This window comes from Stegostoma tigrinum, chromosome 10 (assembly GCF_030684315.1).
Source record: "Stegostoma tigrinum isolate sSteTig4 chromosome 10, sSteTig4.hap1, whole genome shotgun sequence".
Taxonomy (NCBI): domain Eukaryota; kingdom Metazoa; phylum Chordata; class Chondrichthyes; order Orectolobiformes; family Stegostomatidae; genus Stegostoma; species Stegostoma tigrinum.
Window position 1 is genome coordinate 57,766,593 of NC_081363.1, and position 15,742 is coordinate 57,782,334.

Consider the following 15,742-nt stretch of genomic DNA (forward strand, 5'->3'; position numbering starts at 1 on the left):
TAAAAACATAAATTTCAAAATTGAAAACTATGGAACTTGATTCAGTACTGGCAGTTTGTATTTAGCTTTGAATCCAAAAGTTTGATGTGAGTAACCAGACTCCTGAAGTTAATCTGGTACTCAATTATTGACAGAACAGACACTTTTAACCAATCGCCCAACTCATTCATATTCCTGGAAATTGGTAGAAATGTACCAGCTCTCTGTTTTAACATCACAAGCCAGGTCAAAAGTACCAGCACAGGCCAAAAACACAGATTGAGTGGTGTAAACACAGGAAGCTGTTCTATAAAGCTGCTCTCAAAATCACAATTAAACAAACATCTGAGTGAAAAGTACTTATGTGAGCCTATGCACATGCTGAAAAACAGCTTCTAAACAATGATGTATTTTGTTGTGGGGCATGAAGTAAGATTTGACCCTTTTGTGGCCAGTAACTGCTATCTGCCTTCAAAGGAAGTCGACAGAAATGTCAGAGTTATTCTCTAATTCAAAGTGAAACAGAGCGTTGGGGGTCGTCATATCAAATCTCCTAGACTCAGTTTTCCATTTTACCTCTGAGTTTTACAAGCTTAAAATCTTCTTTCTAAAGACATTGATCTGAATTTTTCTCTGACTTAAATTTGGGAATGAATTTGAACTGACATACAGACAAGTATAAATTAGTTACTGCACCGAAGGTTCCATGGTAAAAACTCCATTTGCACACCAGTTTAAAAATATCACTTTGATATATTTCGGTTGAAGTCTGCCTGCCCATATTTGGGGTCAAAGGGACAAAAGAAGGAAAGCAAATAGAATTGCAGAGCAAGCTGTCAGAGCTAAATGAGCATGAATGAGAGCTCAGAACCTTCAAAGAATGAAGATTGACATGCTGCAGTTGCCCATTCTCTCAATTTCTCTGAAATAACGCCATCGTGGCATGTATCCCGTGATGGCACATGAAAAGAAGCTAAGGTTACGTTTAGGTGGAGATGTGCTGCAGACCTAAAGAAACAAGAGTAATAAACTAGGGAAGATTGAAGCACACTTCGTGGCCTGAAATTTTTGATCGCAAGGTTGAATCTGGAAGGCTTAATTAGATGTTGTTCCTCAAGCTTCCTTTGAGCTTCTTTGAAATAGTGATGTAAGCTGAGAACTGAAATATGAGTGAAAGAGTGAGGTGGAGAATCAAAATTGCCCACAGTAGATCTAACTTTCAAAATCTGTTGTTGAGCTTAGGCTTGAACTAAATGTTTTGCTTTGTGCAAATGAATCAGTGGTCTATATGAGATTCAGCACAGTGTGACTCTAGTACGCAGATGTCCTTTTGGTCACACTGGGGCACCAAAATGTAGCCTTCAGTACCAGCATTCAGGGTGAAGATGCATCCATGTGACCTTGAAATGACGTTTTGGTTAAAAAGAGGTGCATATCCTGGACAACATGGTCATGAGCTACCTTCGTAAACTACTGCAGATAGTGGTGTGCCCAAATATCTGCTGACTTTCTGAAGGTAGTATATTTGGAAGGCACTGACGGGAGAAGCTTTGCTGAGTTCAAAGAATCCCTACAGTGTGGAAACAGGCCATTCAGCCCAAAAAGTATATACTGCCCATCCACAGAGTGTCCCACACAGACTCCTCTCCCTGTTCCCCTGCATTTCCCATGTCTAATTCACCTAACTTAGCACAGCCCTGGACACTATGGGCAATTTAGCACAGTCATTCCATCTAATCTGCACATATTTGGACTGTGGGAGGAAACGGAGCACCTGGAGGAAACCCATGCAGACACAGGGAGAATATGCAAACTCCAGGAATCGAACCCAGGTCCCTGGCACTGTGAGTTAGCAGTACTAACCACTGAGCCACTGTGTTTCCCAGTTACTGCAATATATTTTGTAGACATTACATACTGTTGCCACTGTCTAATCAGTTACAAAGGCAGTAAATGTTAGGGCCCTGGGCAGTGTTGTTGAACGAAGAGACTTAGGAATTCAGGTACATGGTTCCTCGGAAGTGGTGTCCCAGGTCGACAAGAAAAGGGAGCATTCGATAAATAGCAGGACTCTATGAAACTCAGAGGAACAGAGAGATCTTGAGATATTTATCCACAGACCCTTGAATAGTGTAGCTAAAGCATTCAGGACCATAAGACATAGGAGTAGAAGTAAGGCCATTCGGCCCATCAAGTCCACTCCGCCATTTAAATCATGGCTGATGGGCATTTCAACTCCACTTCCCTGCACTCTCTCCGTAGCCCTTGATTCCTTGTGAGATCAAGAATTTGTCAGTCTCTGCTTTGAAGGCATCTAACGTCCTGGCCTCCGCTGCATTCTGTGCCAATGAATTCCACAAGCCCACCACTCTCTGGCTGAAGAAATGTCTCCTCATTTCCGTTTTAAATTTACCACCTCTAACTTTAAGTTGGTGCCCATGGGTCCTAGTCTCCCCGCCTAACGGAAACAACTTCCTAGCATCCACCCCTTCTAAGCCATACATTATCTTGTAAGTTTCTATTAGATCTCCCCTCAACCTTCTAAACTCTAATGAGTACAATCCCAGGATCCTTAGCTGTTCATCATATGTTAAACCTGCCATTCCAGGGATCATCCGTGTGAATCTCTGCTGGACACACTCCAGGGCAAGTATGTCCTTCCTGAGGATGGTTGCCTTTATCAGTAAAAGCATAGATTAGAAGAGCAGGGAGGTCATGTTCGAGCTGTACAAAACTTTGGTTAGGCCACAGTTGGAATATTGTGTGTAGTTCTGGCCCCCATACTCGGAAGGGTGTGATTGCACTGTAGGGGAGCAGGGGAGAATCACCAAATGTTGCCTGGGATGGAACATTTGAGTGATGAAGATAGGCTGGATAAGCTCAGCATTTTTCCTTGGAGCAAAGAAGCTTGCACGGTGAGGATAGACTTGACAGAGGAGCATCAGATTATGAGGGACATGGACAGGGTGAATAGAAGGAAGCTCATAGCCTTAATTGAAGGATCAAGAACAAGAGGATTTATAGTGAAAGGCAGGAGGCTTAATGGGGCCAACAAAAGATGACCAAAAAAAAGGCAGAAAATAAACTGAAGGTAATTTAACAAGTACTATGGAAGTGGACAGTACGACTTTCTTTAAACATATAAAAAGGAAATGATAGGCCAAAGTGAATATAGATCCCTCAGGGAATGAGGCTGGGGAAATAATGGAGAATGAGGAAATGACAGATGATTTGAATAAAAACTTGCCATCAGTCTTCACCACAGAGGTTATTAATAGCATTTCAAAAGCACAAAATAATCAAGGGCTAAGTCAATGCAGGAAATAAACAGAATTGCTCTCACTCGAGGAAAAATCACTTGTGAAACTAATGGGACTAAAAGCAAATAAGTCCCCCATATCACATAAGTTGCATCCAAGGATTTTAAAGGAAGGAGCTATAGAGCTGTTATATGCACTTGTAGTAATTTTCCATGAATTTGTAGATTTTGAAAAAGCTTCAGAGAAGTGGCAGATTGCCAATGTGGTACCCTTATTCAAAAAGTTAAAAAGACATATGACAGAAATATAAGCCCCGAAACGTCAGCTTTTGTGCTCCTGAGATGCTGCTTGGCCTGCTGTGTTCATCCAGCCTCACATTTTATTATCTTGGAATCTCCAGCATCTGCAGTTCCCATTATCTCTGACAGAAATATAAACCAGTTATTTGAATTTCTGATCATCAGACGCCAGTTCTGCCATCTCCAGTGAGATGCCACCATCAGACTTATATTCCCCTTCCCTCCCTTGTCCGCCTTCTGCAGGAACCGTTCCCTCCGGACCACCCTGGTCCAAACCTCCTTCACTCCCAACACCCTCCCCACAGCCCTATGGCACCTTCCCCTGTAACCAGCGAAGGTGCAACACCTGCCCATTTACCCCCTCCCTCCCCAGTATCCAAGGGCCCAAGCGTACCTTCCAGGTGAGGCAGCAATCATCTGCACTTCCCAGAATCTGCACTTGCTGCTCACAACATGGTCTCCTCTACCTTGGGGAAACAATGCATAGACTTGGCAACCACTTCGCAGAACATCTATGTTCTGCTCACAAAAAAGACCCTCAACTACCTGTTACCTACCACTTCAACACACTACCCTGCTCCCTGGCCAACATCTCTCTCTGGCTTGCTGCAGTGTTCCAGTCGAACGCAAGCTGGAGGAACAACACCTCATTTTCTGCTTGGGAATCCTACAGCCCTCTGAACTCAATAGTGAGTTCAACAATTTTAGGGCCTAAATTCTCCCATGTCCCAGCCCCCTACCCCACCCACCAGGTCTTGTTGACACATAGTTTGTCATTACACACCCCCTGTTAGTCACTAACAGTCTCCATTAACTACTACTCACCCTCCCAGCCTGATCATTAGCAACTCCTTTGTCTGTCGAGTGAGAGCAAGGAAAAAACAGCTAATGTTTTGGGTCCGGTGACCCTTCCTCACAACTGATGCTGGCTGGGAAAATGTCAGTTTATATGCAGAAAATAGGGAGGTGGGTGGAGTACATTAACTCTGTGTTTTTTCCTTCACAGATGCTGTCAGACCTGCTGAGCTTCTCCAGCAACATTATTTTTGCTCCTGATTTACAGCATCCACAGTTCTTTCGGTTTTTATTTGAATATCTGTCCTTGGGAAAACATTAGAGTCTATTGTAAAGGATGCATCATAGAATCTTTGAATCCCTACAGTGTGGAAACAGGCTCTTTGGCCCAACAAGTTCACACCGACCCTCAGAGCAGCCCACCCAGACCCAAGCCCCTATAACCCACCTAATCTACACATCCCGAACAGTACAGGCAATTTAGCGTAGCCACTCCACCTAGCCTGTACATCTCTGTGGGAGGAAACCGGAGCACCCAGAGGAAACCCATGCAGACGTGGGGAGATTGTGCAAACTCCACACAGGCAGTCGCCTAAAGGCGGTTAGAACCCAGGTCCCTGGGACTATGAGGCAACAGGGCTAACCACTAAGCCACCGCGCTGCCCCACCATGCTGTAATAACAGAGCATTTAGAAATCACAATCTGCTTTGGAGGTTTGAAGAATGAGAGCCTTATTTAAGCATAGCAGATTCTCAGGGGTGGGGGGTGGGTGCTTGACAAGGCAGGTTCAGGGAGATTGTTTCCTTTCTGGGAGACTCTGTGACCAGAGGGCATAGTCTCAAAGTAGTTAATCACACATTTAAAACAGGAATTTGTTGCCTCAAAGAGTGTGAATCTGTAGAATTCTTTACCATAAAGATCTTTCAAGGCTGGATGATTAAGTGTATTCAAGACTCATATCGACAGATTTGTAATCAGTAAAGGAGTCAAGAGTTATGGAGATGAGGCAGTAAAGTATATTTGAGGATCATCAGATCAGCCATAAAGTTGTAGAATGAGAGAACAGCCTTAATGACCAAAATTGCCTCTTTTTATTCACTTGTGATACATAGGCACCACCAGCAGGTTAGCATTTATTGCTTTTACCAAGTTTCCCTTGAGAAGCTGTTGGTAAGCTGCCTTCTTGAACTGCTGCAGTCCCTCTGCTATATGTTGACCCACAATGCTATTTGGGATCAAATTCCAGGATTTTGATCCAGTGACACTAAAGGAATGGCAATATATTTCCAAGCGAGGATGGTGAATGCGTTGGAGGAGACATTACAAGTCTTGGTGTTCCCATATACTTGCTGCCCTTGTCTTTCCTGATGGTCATGTGTTTGTAAGGAGCTGTCTAAGGATCTTTAATGAACTTCTGCATTGCATCTTGTAGATTGTACACACTACTGCTTCTAAGCATTGGTGGAGGGAGTGGATGCTGTGGATGGTGTGCCAGACAAGTGGGCTGTTTGGTCCTAAATGGTGCCAGACTTCTCGAGTGTTGTTGGAGGTGCACCCACCCACAATGTGGGGACTATTGCATCAATTTCCTGACTTGAACTTTGTAGATGGTGGACAGGTTTTGAAGAGTCACGAGTTGACTTATTCACCACAACCCTGAATGATATATATGGCCTGTGACCTACTATTCTAGCCACTATGTTTATGTGATAACTCCAGCTGAGTTTCTGGTCAATGGTAATACTGAAGATGTTGATAGTGGAGGATTCAGTGATAGTAACATGATAGAATATCAAGAAGTGGTGGTTAGATTGCCTTTTATTTGAAGTAGCCACTGCTTGGCGTTTGTGTGGTACAAGAGTTACTCACCACTTCTCAGTCTGAGCCTGGATATTGTCCGGATCTTGCTGCATTTGAATATGAACTGCTTCAGTATCTGAGGAGTCTCAAATTGTGCTGAACATTGCGAAATCATGAGCAAACATCCCCACTTTGACCTTTCGATGGAAGGAACGTCTTTGATGAAGCAGCTGAAGATGGTTGACCCAATGATATTACCCTGAGGAACTCCTGCAGAAGTGTACTGGAGCTCCTACGTTTTACAGTATATAGATACCAACATGAGCTACCTGAAGCAAACCCCTTGTGTCCATCTGATAATGAAAAGGACAAGAGGAGTGCAAGAGTGGAGGGGAACACCCTCATGTTTTATTCCAAGGCTAACTATTGATTAATCTTTCAGTGAAGAACAGTTGCGTGGGGTCAACAGTGCTCAACATATTTCAGCTCCATGACTGGTTCACAGTTGGATGGCTAAAGATTTTTTTTCTTTGGGCAATATAGGAAAACCTTCTAGCATAAAAAACAAAAACACCCAACTGTCTCATTCCTGTGTGGAGAAGTAATACAAAATCTCCTTGTCACTGTTTTGACTCGTTTTCCTGTAAATGGCTATCTGAAAATTCTCTCACTGAAGGGAGAAGGGGAAAAACGATCTACAGAGACACTGAAATGGTGAGCCATCAAGCAGTGAATGAAAGACTGGGAATTGGTGTAGCTCCAACCTCTCAGGGTACAGTGGCACAGTAGTAATATCTCTACACCTGGACTAGGAGGCCAGCTTCATGTCCCACCTGCTGCGGAGATTTACTATAACAACTCTGAGCAGATTCATTAGCAAATGTCTATCTGCAACCTCTGATCATTAACAAAGAATCAGAAGAAAGTGTAAAGAAAATAGATAATTAATGTGTGTGACTTGAACTGGTGCCAAACACTGTCTCTGATCTTTTTTTGTACCTTACCCACCCATTATACTTGTGCCTTGTCTCTTTGTGTCTGTTTCTATGTGTGTGGAAATCTTTAAAAAGGTATAGTAAATGTAATCGAGTTATAAGCTAGCCATTCATGTTTCCTTCTTTCTTGGTTAAAAACAACAGATTAGTTTTAAAAGGATCCTTCTTCTTGTGTAAACCATTTCTTGGACTCAGGTGAACTTACATTTTAAAAAGTCCAAAATTGTAAAGCCTTCCTTGAGTCAACAAAGGTTATTAATTACTAAACATGAGAAGAATTAGAAGTGCAGTGCACATTGATGTGGATTAAAATAAAAGGTGTATGGATTAAAATAAAAGGTGGGATCCAAAACATCAATGTTTTTAAGATACATTATGTGAATCATTCTCTAAATTATTTGTGAAGAGCAGATCAGATGATGTTGTGACAATATTGTGTTGCATAGATAGTAAGGCAATCGTAGAGGTTATTTTTGAGATTCTTGGTTTTTCAGGCAGATGAAAGGGGTAACTAGAGTATAATTCTTCAACTGTGACCATCAGAGCACCTCAGTATTCATAGATGGTGTTCATAACCACTATCAGTCCCACTCAAGTTGAAATTGGCTTTGTAACCCCTGTTCTTGCATATTCCTGGAGAGAAATACAGACATTTCTGAAAAAAGGTGGCTTTCCACTGAGAAGAGAGAGGATACTCAGCCCAGTCTCCATGTTAAGTGTCTCTCCCTGTTCAAAGTTTCCCTGTGTGATATTCTATGCGTTCAAACAGTCTTTGGCAGATAGTCATTGAACATAAGTCTACAGTTCTTCCTGTAGCTGTCCTCTTTTTAAAGCCAGCACATTTTGATATTAAAGGGAAAATAATTTTAGAAATACTTCAATTGCCTGTGATTGGCCAAGGCATTTTGATTAAGAAAGCAAAGGGAAATGAGAGCCTCCCCAGTCTCCTGGGTAATCTACCATGTGTCAGTGAGCCCTGTTATGAGGCTGACTAATTATATTAAATTGATAGTTCATGTAACCATAAGTGCAGTGAGGATTGCTCAGCCAGTGCTGCCCAATCTAAAATCACATTTAACAGTAAATATGCCATATGGATATGGTAACCACAGCATGACGGAGTAGAGTTTGTATGCAACCTGTTAGCAGAATCCAAAGGAACATGCTGTTTGAGCTGATCAGTCAATAAATTGTTGAGACCTACTGACAACAGACATGGCATTGCACTGCACTGAATTTCACTGATAGTAACATGATAGAATATCAAGAAGTGGTGGTTAGATTGCCTTTTATTTGAAGTAGCCACTGCTTGGCGTTTGTGTGGTACAAGAGTTACTCACCACTTCTCAGTCTGAGCCTGGATATTGTCCGGATCTTGCTGCATTTGAATATGAACTGCTTCAGTATCTGAGGAGTCTCAAATTGTGCTGAACATTGCGAAATCATGAGCGAACATCCCCACTTTGACCTTTCGATGGAAGGAACGTCGATTGTGGGACTGTTGTTACAACTAATGCAGTAATGGCAGCAGCCTGTTACTGCAAAGTACCGTAATATAGTCATGGTGACAGTGTGAAACAACACTTTTAACCTTTTGCTCAATTTCTTTCACATAATTTGCCTTTCCAGGGTGATTTGACATAGACAGAGCATTTTTTAAATGCATATAGTGATGTTTGACCCATTTACCACTTAATGCAATGAATAATAAATGATAATCTGATCAGGATAGCCTTTCTCCTGTTGAGTAGTTTTCAACCACCCTGTTTTTGCATTGGACTTGCAAAGTGAGTAAATGGCTTTGACTCTATTTTCAAGATTTATAAGCAATCCATTCTTATAGTGCGTGAGCTGTTCAAATCATCAACACAATGAATTCTAGCCAACACAGATGTCATTGACTGAGCTTGAGTGTATGCTGACGGAGTTAGCACAATCCAGGACCTCTGAGTTGCTGATCTTGTCATGCTATGAGATGCCAAGGATACGTCAGAGATGGCACAGGTGAGAACTGTCCAGCTGTGACTTGGATAGCGCATTTTCCAGTTGTCACCACTATAAAAGAGGGCCTTGAGAATGCAAGCTTGGTAGATACTGAGTTTCACATTCTCAGTCAAATTGCTGATGACCCACACACACTTACACAGTTTGGACATAATATCTGCAGCTTCTCTGAGGCATGTGTTGATTTGAGCATCAGGTTACAGATTACTGGTGATTGTGGAGCCTTGAAATGTTAAGTTGTCAACAACTTCAAGCATCACAAAGTTTAAATACTGATAACTTTCTGACAACATCCTGGACTGAAACATTTCACTTCCGGATGCTGATAATCCAACCAACCTCTTTATTGGTGCATTTGCCTCTGCAGCTGCTCCTTTGATTTAGAATTTAGTGTAGCATTGTCAGGGTAAATTCAGCATAATTTCATTTTGGATTTCAGAGTTCTGATATGTGAGTAGATTCCCTCTGTAGATGGCCTGATGACATTACTTTTAGTTGTTTATTTATGGGATGTGGGCATCGCAGACTGGGCCACAAATTACAGTCCATCCATAATTGCACAGGCAGTGCTGAGCTACTTTCTTGACAACATCAAGAAGACAAATATGCCAAAGTGAGTCATCAGCAGAACTTGTTTGATCCTGCTGCATACTTCAAAAGATTCCAGTCGTGCTGTGCCATAGTAGACATTACTTCTCATATTGTCACGGAAAAAGCAGAGCACATTGAGCTGATTCGGCAGGCAAGCGATTTTCTACAACTGCTTAAATCAACCTACTCAACGCTCATATTTGAAGGTTTTAGTGATAGTATGAAGGGAATATTTAACAATCTCCTTTCTTCATTGTATTTTATTTCACGTGCTGGCGAGCATCTAATTGCCTTTGAGATGGGATACCTGCCGTCCATGCAGTTCTAGGATTTTGACCCAGTGGCAGTGAAGGAATGTTTCAAGTGAGGATGGTGTGCGACTAAATGGAGAATTCATACACCTGTTGCCCTTCTGGGTGTTAGGAAACACAGGTTTGAAATGAGCTGTTGAAAAAGCCGAGATGAGTTGGTGCAATACATCTTGTAGTACACTATGGGTCAGCGGAGGTTTTGTGTCAATTAAGCAGGCTTTTTTTCCCCTCTACATGCAGACTGCTTTATGCTGGAATGTGTTGTTTCTTGAGTGGTTTGGATCTGCAGTCATCTATGGAAGTAGGGAGTATTCCATCACACTCTTGACTTGGTGGACATGCAATGGGGATACAGGAGGTGAGTTACTCCTGATAGAATTCCCAGCCTCTGACTGCTTTTGTTGTTATAGGATTTGTATAACTAGCCCATTTCATTTTCTGGTCAGTGATAACCCCCAAAATGTTGGTAGTGGAAGATTCACAAATGATAATGCCATTGAGTGCCAAGAAGCCATGGTTGGCTTCTCTGTTGTTGGAGATTGCCACTGCCTGTAACTTGTGTGATATAAACATTACTTGTCAAATATTAAACATAAGGCTGTATATTTTTGGACTAATGTGTCTGGGTAATGTTCCACATTATTGGATCGTTGCTAGGATCTAAATGTGCTGTAAAAGCTTGGCTAGGCACCGGACTAGTTCTAGAGTAGTCATTACTCTTTCCAGAATATTATCAGGGCCCATCATCTTTATAATGTCCAGTACCTTCAGCAATTTCTTGATATTGAATTGAAAGAATTGAACTGACAGATAACTGGCATCTGTGATACAGGAGGAGACAGATATAGATAATCCACTCGGCATTTTTGACTGAAAATGGATGCAAATGCTTTGGCTATATCTTTTGATGTACTTTACAAGCAGTATAACAGAGTGTCAATCTTCTGCTTTTTCTCATACCCTTGCAGGTTATTTTTGTCCAAATAATCATCCAATTCCCTCTTAAATGCCTCAGTTGAATTCTGCCTCCACCACAAATCCAGGCATACATTCCCAACAACCTGCTGATTAAAAATGTTTTTCCTCGTTTTAACTTTGCTTCTTTTCCAGTTCACTTAAAATCTATGTCTTCTTGTTCTTGTTCCTTTTATGAGCAGGAACAGTTTCTCCCTATCTAGTCCAAACAGCCTATTCATGATTTCGAAAACCTGAATCAAATCTCCAAGGAGAACAGTCCAAACTTCTTCAATCCATCCTCATAAACGAAGTTTCTCATCCTTGCTGCATTCACATTCTTTCCTGTAATTGGTACCCAGAACTATATGTAATACTTCGGCTGATGCCGAATATGTGCTTCTTACAAGTTCAACATCACCTCCTTGTTCGATACTCTGTGCCATTATTAATAAAACTGAGGATACTCTATGCTATACTTTCTGCTTCCTCTACCCTTCCTATCACTTTCATAATGCGTGCACACGTACACCAGTACCCTTTATTTTATGCTGTCTTTCAATGTTCTTCCTACCAAAATGCTGCAACTGAGACTTCTCTGCATTGAAATTCATCTGCCACTTATTTGCCTACCGTACCAACTTGTCTATGCCCTTGAGGAGTTTGAGATTGACCCCACAGTTTACACTTCTTCCAAGTTTTGTGTCAACTACCAACTTTGAAATTGTCACCTGTCCACCACAATTTAGATCATTCTTAGATACCAGGAAAATCATGAGTCCCAATACAAACCTTCCTCTAGCCCAAACAAAATCATTGTCCATTACTGTCTTCCTTTTTTATTTTATATTTCTGTTCCTACCAACCCTTTTGTTCCATGACCTAAAATTTACTTACAAGTCTGTTATAAAGCACTGTATTTAGTGCCTTCTAAAAGTTCATGTGAACTACATCAAATGTTAACCTCATTGAACATTCCTATTACCTTTCTTCAAAACTCCAAGCTAGTTAAGCATAGCTATGCTGGTTCTTCCTAATCAGCCCCCTTTTTTTTCAATGTAACAACAAATTCTACCCCAAATAATTGTTCCTTGAAGTTTCCTCATCCTGAAGCTAACTGAAAGGTTATAATTATAAACATTCTTGAACAAGGCAGCAACATTTGCAATTCTCTGACCTTCCCCTAGTCTAGTGAAGACTGAAAGATTTTAGCCATTCTACTCTCATTTTGTTCAAAATCCATGGATGTAACTCATCCAGTCCTGAAACTATGGTCAACTTTAAGTACTAACACTCCTGCCCTATCAATTTGACCCCTTTTGACTGAGTTCTCTTTGTCTGTCACTCAGGCCTGGGTAGCAAATCTCTTAACAGCACTTGTTCTCGTTGCATATTATTCCTTCACTTTCACTGTATCACAACCCTGGAACTCCTTTGCTAACTGCACTGTGAATGTATCTGTACAAGACAGATATAGCCATTTAAGAATGGCTCACAATAACTTCTCCAGTCCAATTTGGAATGAGCAATAAATATTCACCTGGGCAGCATTGTTCATATCCCATGAGCAAATTTAAAAATAAATCAGTGTAGGAATATCACTCATAACTTCTGTCTCCTATATAGTGTTCATGCTCTGCATTGAAACTGGAGCTCCTCTCTAAGGAGCAAGTCTGGATAACGTTTCTGGAAATGACAGACTAGTCAGTGTCAGGGTCCTTCTCCTGGCCTTTCTGGATGAGTTCAAAGGAGTGCTTGCATTCGGTTTTGCACTGGCTTAGCTGCAGATTCCGTAGGAAAATGACAAATTTGTAACTGCTTTCTTTTTGTTTGAGATTGGGTGAAATGTTAGGTATAGATATAGAATCCCTACAATGTGCAGACAGGCCCGTTAGCCCAACTGGCACTGCAAAGATTGTCCAACACAGTCATCCCATACCCTAATATAACAAAGTGTGGAGCTGGATGAACACAGCAGGCCAAGCAGCATCTCAGGACCACAAAAGCTGACGTTTCGGGCCTAGACCCTAAGATTCTCTAGCATCTGCAGTTCCCATTATCACCCATACCCTAATATGCTGTGTTTCCCATGGTTAATCCACCTAACTTGCATACCCCAGCACACTTTGGGCAATTTAGCATGGCTAATCCATCTAACCTGCACATCTTTGGACTGTGTTATTTATGCTTTTCTACTTTTTGATACAACTAAATGGAAACAATAGTTATGCAATTATTACACTATTCATAATTATTACTGTTCTAAGAATCAATAAGGCTTTTAAGGCTAATTCATATACTGGAGAAGTAACATTTATTACTTTAGGTGTTCAGAAATTAAAGCAACTGAAATGGGTTGAAAAACAATCAATAAATAATTCAATTGACTGTAAGTAAGGGATATTTCAGCTGTTGTGTTCATTTTTTCTTATGATTACTTTGTATTTTGCTAAGGGAACATTTGTATCAAACTCTTGTGTAAGTTATAGTTCAGTTAACTTATTCTTGATATTTAATCATTAACGAACTGACGTCTCCTGTTACTCTAGTAACTTTGTGTTGCTTGTAGCAGTTGCCAGGTGATCTCTTTCTATTGCAAGCTTATATGGAGCAAGACCTGGAAGTTTATGACATTTCACAAAGATCTCTTTTATCATGCTGTCACCTTTATGGCACTTCACTCATTCTTTGATCTTCATTAACCTCACAGCCTAATATTGTATTAGAAGGCTTTTTTTAAAAACTGAAGTTTCTCACTCACTCAGATTGTCTAGATCAGCTGTAATTTTCAATGGTTTTGAGTAAATGTTTGTGATGACATGGCTGAGTTTGATGCAAATATAGTCTCTTTCTACCTAAAGGGAACAAGCTCAAGTCATCTGAGTTACATTATTCATCTATCTCTGTTATTCTGAGTGTTTTTTAAATGTTATCTTTGCGAAAATAAGATTAGAAAAGCAAAGTTTTTTTTAAGAAAAGCAAGATTATTGTTAGTAGTATTTAGGAGCCCTCGATGTCGTCATGCATGAATTGGAGTTAACATGTGAGTACAGCAAGCAATTTGGAAAGCCAGTCATATTTTAGCATTCTTTACAAAAAGATGGCATAAAATATTGAAGAAATATTAGTACATTTATAAAGTGCCTCAGTGAATCATTGCTGGAAAAAAATGTGTGTGGTTACGGTCTCCTTATCCCATAAAGATTTATTTGCTTCCAAGGGAATGTAATGGAGGTTCATCAGATCAAATCTTTAATTGAAGCATTGAGAACATTGAAGATATTTCACTGAATTTAGAGGAATAAAAGGGAATCTCATTGAAGTATACAAAAATCTTAAGGAACTTCACTGAATGCATTCTGATTCCTCTTGCTGTGGAATCTGGGAATAGGAGTTAATGGCCAGGATCTTCCAATGTTGGAAGAGACCTCAGACTGCACTTATGTAACTGATATGCCTTAGGATCCTGAGAGGGTCCCGTTGTATGCACAACTATAGCTCTTATGTGGGAAGTTAAAGCTTCTGATTGCCTGTTTTACCTTTCCTGGATTTGCTCTATGATTGACCAAGCCACACAGCCTTGGCCTGTTTGCCCAAAACTTATCATGCTTTTTACATAGATTTACTTCAATTCTTCACAGCTGACCTGTTTGCTGAGCAGTATAACTTATAAATCAGCTGAGTGTCAAAGCACACCAGCACCCTTCATGTTGATGTTTGCCATCTGCACTCTTACCCCACCCTATGGGTATTGCTCAATTCCAGTGCCAGACCAAAGATGGCGCTCATTGTCACGTCACTGATCGATCAGCAGAGAGAGCACTCACCCTTACCCCCTACTTCATTCCTGACCATAGTCAAGACTTGCCCCATCCCTGACTCACTTTCAGCGATATCTGGCTCCCATTTAGCTGTGTCAGTCAAAACAGTTGGCATTGTGTGTGTCACGTTTGTGTGTGTGTGTGTGTGTGTGTGTGTGTGTGTGTGTGAGAGAGAGAGAGAGAGAGAGAGAGAGAGAGAGAAAAGGAGAGAGAACTCTATAAAGGGACAGTGGTAATTATTCAATGTAGTGACTAAGAGTTGGTCTGCATTGGTAAGGTGAGGGATTTGATAACTGGAGTAGGGTGAGTGGGAGGAGATTATTGTTGGAGGTGATGAGGGTGCTTGATGTTGGAGATGGGGGTGTAATAACCCTCTTCTTTCATGACTTGCCCTTTCCAACCTCCATATATAGGTGCTGGCAGTCTCCAAGCTCACCAAAACTCTGAGCTCTCTGCCTGATAGGCTGCTTAGGCAAAAAAAACATACTTCAACTGGTTATATTGAACAAATCTTGTATTATCTTTTAGCACATTGCCTCAACTTCAGCCTGACTCCAAATACCAACGTTTCTTTCCCAAGATTTCTGTCCATCTCTTCACTTCTGTCATATCCATTGATACTTTTCAGTACACATGATGCACATCTACAGAGGGTGGCGTGTGTATAAAATAACCTGCCAGAGGAAGTGATGGAAGCTGGTGTGATGATAACATTTAAAAGGCATCTGGATGGGTATACAAATAGGAAGGGTTTAGAGGGGGTATGGGCCAAATGCTGGCAAATGGGACTAGGTTTATCCAAGCTATCTGGTTGCCGTGGATGACTTGGACAGAAGGGTCTGTTTCCATGCTGTATATCTCTAGACTCTGTGACTAGCAGGGTAACTGCAGGATGGATAGTCTTGGTAACTAGGGATTCGAGAATCGGGGGT

General features: G+C 41.2%; 1 protein-coding gene across 4 annotated transcripts in view; it reads left to right on the forward strand.

Moving 5' to 3' along the window:
* mipol1 (mirror-image polydactyly 1) overlaps nucleotides 1–15,742 on the forward strand; it is a 322,904-nt gene that overhangs the window by 194,126 nt on the left and 113,036 nt on the right. The gene's annotated exons all lie outside the window — the stretch shown is intronic.